At 44.9% G+C, this 7,825-nt stretch overlaps 1 pseudogene; it reads right to left on the bottom strand.

Moving 5' to 3' along the window:
• Positions 1–3,218: 3,218 nt before the first annotated feature.
• Positions 3,219–3,364, bottom strand: LOC143513266 (U1 spliceosomal RNA; annotated as a pseudogene).
• Positions 3,365–7,825: the final 4,461 nt, after the last annotated feature.

Below are 7,825 nucleotides of genomic sequence, written 5' to 3'. Positions count from 1 at the left end.
AAGCTACCTTGGATATAAATGCACGTGGGTGTTTAGTTTCTGCCTCAGCTTTGACGCAGTATATGGCGAACTGGAAATAAGAATGAGTTCACACCTACAGGTTCAACGGTTTATCCAGTTGCTTTGAGGAGGCAGCGTGCGAGGAGTCTGTATACAGCGCACAGAAGCAGTCTTCTCAAAGAGCAGTGAGTCAGTCTGTCCCTCTGGGTTTATCAGTGATGGAAACACTTTCTCCCAGTTTCTCTTAGGACTGTAAAAGCCTAAATTTACTAAAAGTGGCCAGCACTGTTCAATCAAACTAGTTTTTATATGCTTTTGTTGTTGTTGTTTTCTAGTACATTTTATTATGCTTATGATTCAGAATTGTTTAATAACATGAGGCAGTAGGGAGTAGAATACCAAATGTTCGGACATACTTGCGTAACACAGGCTGCACTAAAGACGTCTTCTGATTCCAATCTAAGCATTACACCAGTGTTACTGCACACTCCGCCTTTTAGAGAAATCAGGAGGTCATTTGTCAAAAGGATTCGTGGTTATTTAAAACATAAGATATAAAGAGAAAGGAAGAGAGAGAGGACAGACAAGCAGGCAGGCAGGCATGCAGATAGATACTGTAAATAGATAGATAGATAGATAGATAGATAGATAGATAGATAGATAGATAGATAGATAGATAGATAGATAGATAGATAGATAGATAGATAGACAGATAGATAGATAGATAGATAGATAGATAGATAGATAGAGAGGGAGGAGATATTCTGCAGGTCAGATATTTACTCAGTCATGCCTTAAATGATGTGTAAATATGTGATGTCTGAGGGAGTACTAGGTGAGTGAGTGAGTGATGGATGAGTGAGTGATGAGTTAGTGAGTGATGGGTGAGTTAATTATTAGTGAGTTAGTGATGAGTGAGTTAGTGATGGTGAGTTAGTGATGAGTGATGGGTGAGTGAGTGAGTGAGTGAGTGAGTGAGTGAGTGAGTGAGTGAGTGAGTGACAAGTGAGTGAATGATTAGTGAGTTAGTGATGAGTTAGTTAGTGGTGAGTGAGTTAGTGATATGTGAGTGAGTGATGGGTGAGTGAGTGATGGGTGAGTGAGTGATGAGTGAGTGAGTGATGGGTTAGTTAATGATTAGTGAGTTAGTGATGGTGAGTTAGTGATGAGTGAGTGAGTGAGTGACAAGTGAGTGATTGATTAGTGAGTTATAGTGATGAGTGAGTGAGTGATGAGTGAGTTAGTGATGAGTGAGTGAGTGATTAGTGAGTTAGTGATGAGTTAGTGGTGAGTTAGTGATGAATGAGTTAGTGATGTGTGAGTTAGTGATGAGTGAGTTAGTGATGAGTGAGTTAGTGATGGGTGAGTTAGTGATGAGTGAGTGAGTGATAAGTGAGTTAGTGAAGAGTGAGTGATGAGTGAGTGAGTGATTGGTGAGTTAGTGATGAGTGAGTTAGTGATTATTGAGTTAGTGATGAGTGAGTGAATGATGAGTGAGTTAGTGATGGGTGAGTTAGTGGTGAGTGACTTAGTGATATGTGAGTTAGTGATGAGTTAGTGATGAGTGAGTTAGTGATGGGTGGGTCAGTTATGAGTGGGTGATTAGTGAGTTAGTAATGAGTGAGTTAGTGATGGGTGAGCCAGTTATGAGTGGGTGATTAGTGAGTTAGTGATGAGTGAGTGAGTGATGAGTGAGTGAGTGATTGGTGAGTTAGTGATGAGTGAATGATGAGTGAGTTAGTGATGGGTGAGTTAGTGGTGAGTGAGTTAGTGGTGAGTGAGTTAGTGATGAGTGTGTGAGTGATGAGTGAGTGAGTGATTGGTGAGTTAGTGATGAGTGAGTTAGTGATTATTGAGTTAGTGATGAGTGAGTGAATGATGAGTGAGTTAGTGATGGGTGAGTTAGTGGTGAGTGAGTTAGTGATGGGTGAGTTAGTGGTGAGTGAGTTAGTGATATGTGAGTTAGTGATGAATTAGTGATGAGTGAGTTAGTGATGGGTGTGTCAGTTATGAGTTAGTGATAAGTGAGTGAATGATGAGTGAGTTAGTGGTGAGTGAGTTAGTGATGAGTGAGTTAGTGATGAGTGAGTTAGTGATGAGTGCGTTAGTGATGATTGAGTTAGTGGTGAGTGAGTTAGTGATGAGTGAGTTAGTGATGAGTGAGTTAGTGATGAGTGAGTTCTTTTGACTGTGTCAGAATCTCCTTCCTCAAACTTATTTAACAGAAGCATTAAGCTATTGTGTCTTATACAGTCAGTATAATGAGAGGTTAAAATAAGCGCTATAAGTTATAGTCAGGTACAGTGTTCTGCATAAATACGAGTCAATTGTGTTTAATTTATTCAGAGCTAGCATTAGACAATGACATCTGACAGAGAAAAGGACTTGTAAGTACTTTACTTGACAAGAAACTTCAAGATTGTATGAGTCTAGACCTGTGAATTATGAGGTTCAATTTAACAAAAGTGTAGTTCAAAGTGTAGTTCTGGGATAATTTGCTTCGCAGGTCCCAAGTTCAACAAAGTTGTCAGGAACAAGTCAATTTCCTTTTTAGATTCATCTAGTCAAAAAATAAGGTCTTCCTGTACCTTTCTGTCCCTATTTTCATGCACACATTTGCTGAACGTTGTCTTGGCATATTATCATTCTTGTTTGTCTTGGTGAAATAGTGACTTCAGTAGGGAGACTGCTAGTGTTGAACGGTCGGTATATAAATGAATGTGAAATGTGCCATATTTGTCAAGTGTGATTTTTTTTCCCACCGCAATCGAAATTTGTCCTCCGCATTTACCCATCTGTGTAATTAGAACACACACACTAGTGATTACTAGGGGGGTGTGGTGCACACATGCCCAGAGCAGTGGGCAGCCCTAGCCTGGTGCCCGCGAAGCAGTTGGGGTTAGATGCCTTGCTCAAAGGCACCTCAGTCTGGGAATCGAACCCACGACCCTCCGGTCACAAGACCAGTTCCCTACCACAGGACCATGACTGCCCCGAAGTATCAGGGGAGAGTGCGAACGCAGTCCCCCACTACCAGAAATTATGCAGTCGAGATTCCCACATTTGGGCAGTCATGGCCTGGGGGTTAGGGAACTGGTCTTTTGATCGGAGGGTCATGGGTTCAATCCCCAGACCTGAGGCCATGACTGAGGTGCCCCTGAGCAAGGCCCTTAACCCTCAACTGCTCACTTGTATAAAAAATTAGATAAAAATGCAAGTCGCTCTGGATAAGGGCGTCTGCCAAATGCCGTAAATGTAAATTTGGGGAATTCGCAAGGGTCAGCACAGCCTGAGTGCAATGGCTGAGCCTCACCTTGGGCGAACCACCTTCCTGATCATGGTCTCACCCCTGCCAGGTAAGTATGCAGGTAGATAAAGCAGAACTCGACTGGTGAGGAGTCTGGTGAGGAGTCTGGTGAGGAGTCTGGTGAGGAGTCTGGTGAGGAGTCTGGTGAGGAGTCTGGTGATGAGTCTGGTGAGGAGTCTGGTGATGAGTCTGGTGAGGAGTCTGGTGAGGAGTCTGGTGATGAGTCTGGTGAGGAGTCTGGTGAGGAGTCTGGTGAGGAGTCTGGTGAGGAGTCTGGTGAGGAGTCTGGTGAGGAGTCTGGTGATGAGTCTGGTGATGAGTCTGGTGAGGAGTCTGGTGAGGAGTCTGGTGAGGAGTCTGGTGAGGAGTCTGGTGATGAGTCTCCTTCCCCACACACGTGGACCAGTCGTGGTCAGTTTCTCCGTAACCAGCTTCTGCAGGACTTTAGCTCTGCTCGGCCTGTCTGAAATACATACACCACCATATAAAGAGATGATGAGTGTTGGAGGAAGTATAGAAATGTGCATGACTCTATTCTATACTTCCTTCCCTATGAAATCCTTTTTCTTTTTGTACCCAAGTTTGGGTTCCATTTTCTGTAATCATTTATTTAACCCTTCTGCTGTTGACTCAATATTTATACATGGGAGCATAAGTAGTCTTCCCCATAACCATCTTCAAACACCTTAGACATGTCAAACATCGACTCGCTCTGCGTTCCTCACTGATGCAGTGTGGGAGGAGATCACTCTTACACACAGTGCTGAAGAGCCCATCTCTCTATTGTATTCCCAACTGATGGGAGATTATAACTGGTAAAGAATCACGAACAAAGTCCAAATCAAATGGACTCCCTATCGTTCTATATTACAGATGTAATGTTTTAGAGAAAAATGTGTGAATTTTTGGGGGATGTGTGAAGTTGTATTACAAATGGGAACTGAATCTTTCCTTTGTGCATATGGAGAGAATGTGTTCACACTACATGCAATCTCAGTTTACTCACTAACTCCGCTAATAGGACGATGTGTCCATGCACTTACCTGACGATGAAAATTTGTTTTGGTAGTTCACCACAACTTTGTGTAGCACAATTTGCAGTGGTAGCCAAAGTGGTAATACACCTCTGAGCTGGTTAATCAATGGCATATACCCTATAAAAATAAAACAGGCTGAAGAACAAACAGGTTGAAATGAAAGCTGGAAAAGAGGTGTGGAATAACTGTATTAAAACAGATACAGACAGACAAATGAAAGCCTGTTTTAATTCAAGCAAACACAGGTTTCCGCCTCCATCCATTCATTATTCTCCACAACAGACACGACGATCGATTGCAAACATCCCCCACCACATACATCAGGCCCTCAAACAAGCACAAGGCCGTTCGGGGGTGGAGCTTCCACCAGGTCGCCGTGGCGGCGTCTGGCATCGATGGGTCTGATGTGCAGGCAGAGGCACCAGAACATTCAACAGGAGGCACATAGAGGAGACACTACTGGAACACACGCAGGGCACCATCGTTCGCAGGCAGAACAGGAACGTGGCACGTGGCGTAATAACAGTGTGGAGGAGGCGGTCAAGGGAACAACGGCTATTAGGAGCCCAGACTCAGGCTGTAAAGGCCCTTTTGTAATATGCAGTAAATGATGAAAGACAAAGAAACACATTTGTCTGAGAAAGCAGCCGCATTGGCAATCGATTCATAACGCAGGATCCAGCAGTCAGAGCCAAGTGTTGATCTGTAGGGAGCCTGAAACACAATTAGGGTTATTAGAACCTACATCTTCCCCTGGTTTCAATTACAACACACTGGAAATCATGATAAGCTGATTTGTAGGATAAATACAGAATGTAAATATTTTATGAAGGTGGCTTTCATAGGTTTTTTTACATCAGGCTTTAGCATAATTCTTCTTTTCTGTTTTCTAAACTCCTTAGTTCTGTTTTGCTCTCCTCTTGCTGATAACGGCTGTAGTTACAGCCAGGACATTTAAGTCTTCGATCTCGCCTCCCATATATGTCTGTAATCCAGACAGCGATATCACCACACCACACACCACACACCAGATTAGGTTCCCTTCTCACCTCTCCCCTCTCCCCTCCCTCCTCTCCCCTGTTCCCTCTCTTCTCTCCTCTCCCCTGTTCCCTCTCCCCTCCCTCCTCTCCCATGTTCCCTCTCTTCTCCCCTCTCCCCTGTTCCCTCTCCCCTCCCTCCTCTCCCATGTTCCCTCTCTTCTCCCCTCTCCCCTGTTCCCTCTCCCCTCCCTCCTCTCCCATGTTCCCTCTCTTCTCTCCTCTCCCCTGTTCCCTCTCCCCTCCCTCCTCTCCCATGTTCCCTCTCTTCTCCCCTCTCCCCTGTTCCCTCTCCCCTCCCTCCTCTCCCATGTTCCCTCTCTTCTCCCCTCTCCCCTGTTCCCTCTCCCCTCCCTCCTCTCCCCTGTTCCCTCTCTTCTCTCCTCTCCCCTGTTCCCCCTCTCCTCTCCTCTCTCCTCTCTCCATCCTCACACTGTGAAGCCCTAAGGTTTCCTGCACTTACACATGTTCTGCTCTGTGTCTTCTCACACCTACGAGCTTCGTTCTCCAGTCAGGACCAGAAGTGCAGTGAGATACAGCAGCACGACCCCAGTGCCCCTCCTATCAGACCCAGGATTCAGATCTAACACATACTTTCACTGAGAAAGTTTGTATAAGCCTTTTGTTGAAGGTCTCTACTCCATAATGGCATTTACTGGGGTTTTATTTAAATAGGATAGTGGTAAAAAATGTCAGTGTGGACATTTTCTTCACCTGGTGTTCAATTTGTGGACTAGTTAAAAAGAATTGCACATATAAATGCAGAGAAGAGAATTATCTCATGAAAGATCATCTTCAACTGCTCATGTTCAAAATCTCATTTTAGTGGGATCTATATTCTGCAATATAATCTATTTTTGTGAGTTGGCAAATGTCTCTTCATTATTGACTTTTAATCATTTATGCTCCTCAGATTGCAGCTTGGTCTCTCAATTACAGGCCCGTGGATGAACCCGATTCCACCCTTACACTGTGCCATTCATCACAAAGATCTCGGGATTTAAAGGCTTTGTGGCTAATGCTGAACACTACTTAACAAAATTAAACTCACGCTGTTGAATGCAGGTGTTTGAACATCTTTATTTATTCATGTAGTAATCCTAAAATCAAACTAATTTAAATATGCAGTGCTTAGAGAAATTTCACACATTCTCTTCTCATTTGAACGCATGAGACAGTTTGAAAAATGTAGAAATCATACAGTAACACTAATTACTGTATTGTTTATTAAACTGCACCCAGACATGAAATGAAGCTATTGTTTGTTTGTATCTGTATGCAGTGATTCTAGCCTGGTAGGGGAGGGGCTGAGGGCTGAGGGCTGGGGGCTGAGGGCTGAGGGCTGCACGGAGCTCTTCAGGGCCGCTGGTGTGTGTGTCGAGTGTTTGGCATGCGGGGAGACTGAGAGCGCGAGAGTGAGATGCAAGGACAGAGAAGAGAGAGAGAGAGAGAGAGAGAGAGAGAGAGAGAGAGAGAGAGAGAGAGAGAGAGAGAGAGAGAGAGAGAGAGAGAGAGAGAGACAGTGCAGCTGGAAACGATCCATGTCAGCAATCCATGTCAAGCACAATGCCGTCCCGAGACATAAATATACATTTAAAATTGGATTTGTCTATACACTAGTGCTGCTGTCCTGCTGGGCTGGTCTGGGCTCAGCCTTCAAACTTCATCGGCCTGTACGTTGGATTCTCTCCTTTCAAACTCCAGCTCTGTGTCTCCAGCTCTGTGTCTCCAGCTCTGTGTCTCCAGCTCTGTGTCTCCAGCTCTGTGTCTCCAGCTCTGTGTCTCCAGTGTGTCATCTTGTTCTCTTTGGTCTTTGGCATTTAACATGTGCAGTTAAATGTTGTTCTCCCACATGGTTCAGTCTCTCTATGTGAATCCAAAGTGAGAATCAGGCCAACACGTGTCGCTGCCCACAGCAGGCGTCCCCTGTCCAGGCTGGTGTGGCGGGGACATGCGCTGGACAGCCAGGCCCCTCATACATACTGTCACCAAATTAGCCAGGTGTCCCCCCTCCTGTCCTCCCTCCACCCACACCTGGGCCTTAGACTAATTATAGACATGTTTACTCCTGGCTGAATCAACTGTCATGCACCTTCATAACACATGGTTTGCCAAATACGCAACCTGTTACACAACCAGCCAAACAAGCTCCCAGTGAGATCTAGCAGCCGAAGCAAACAAAACTGCTGGTGGAATTAAGAATGTGGGGAGATGACTCAACAGGCAGGGAGGGATTAGTGCACCTCCACTGCTGACTCCACTACACATGGGAGAGGTGTGGGGCTTTTGTCCTGCCCACACCGCGTCCTTCCAGAACATTCTCAAGACGGACAGGAAAAGCTGCGTCTGACGAGGTCGTTCAATAGACACAATAACAAAAGCTGCTTATCAGATTTACGTATTTGTGGGTGTTTGTGTGTGTGTGTGTGTGTGTGCGTGTGTGT

This window comes from Brachyhypopomus gauderio, chromosome 4 (genome assembly GCF_052324685.1).
Source record: "Brachyhypopomus gauderio isolate BG-103 chromosome 4, BGAUD_0.2, whole genome shotgun sequence".
Classification (NCBI taxonomy): domain Eukaryota; kingdom Metazoa; phylum Chordata; class Actinopteri; order Gymnotiformes; family Hypopomidae; genus Brachyhypopomus; species Brachyhypopomus gauderio.
The sequence above is the reverse complement of the archived record's forward strand: the minus strand, read 5'-3'. Positions and strand labels throughout refer to the sequence as shown.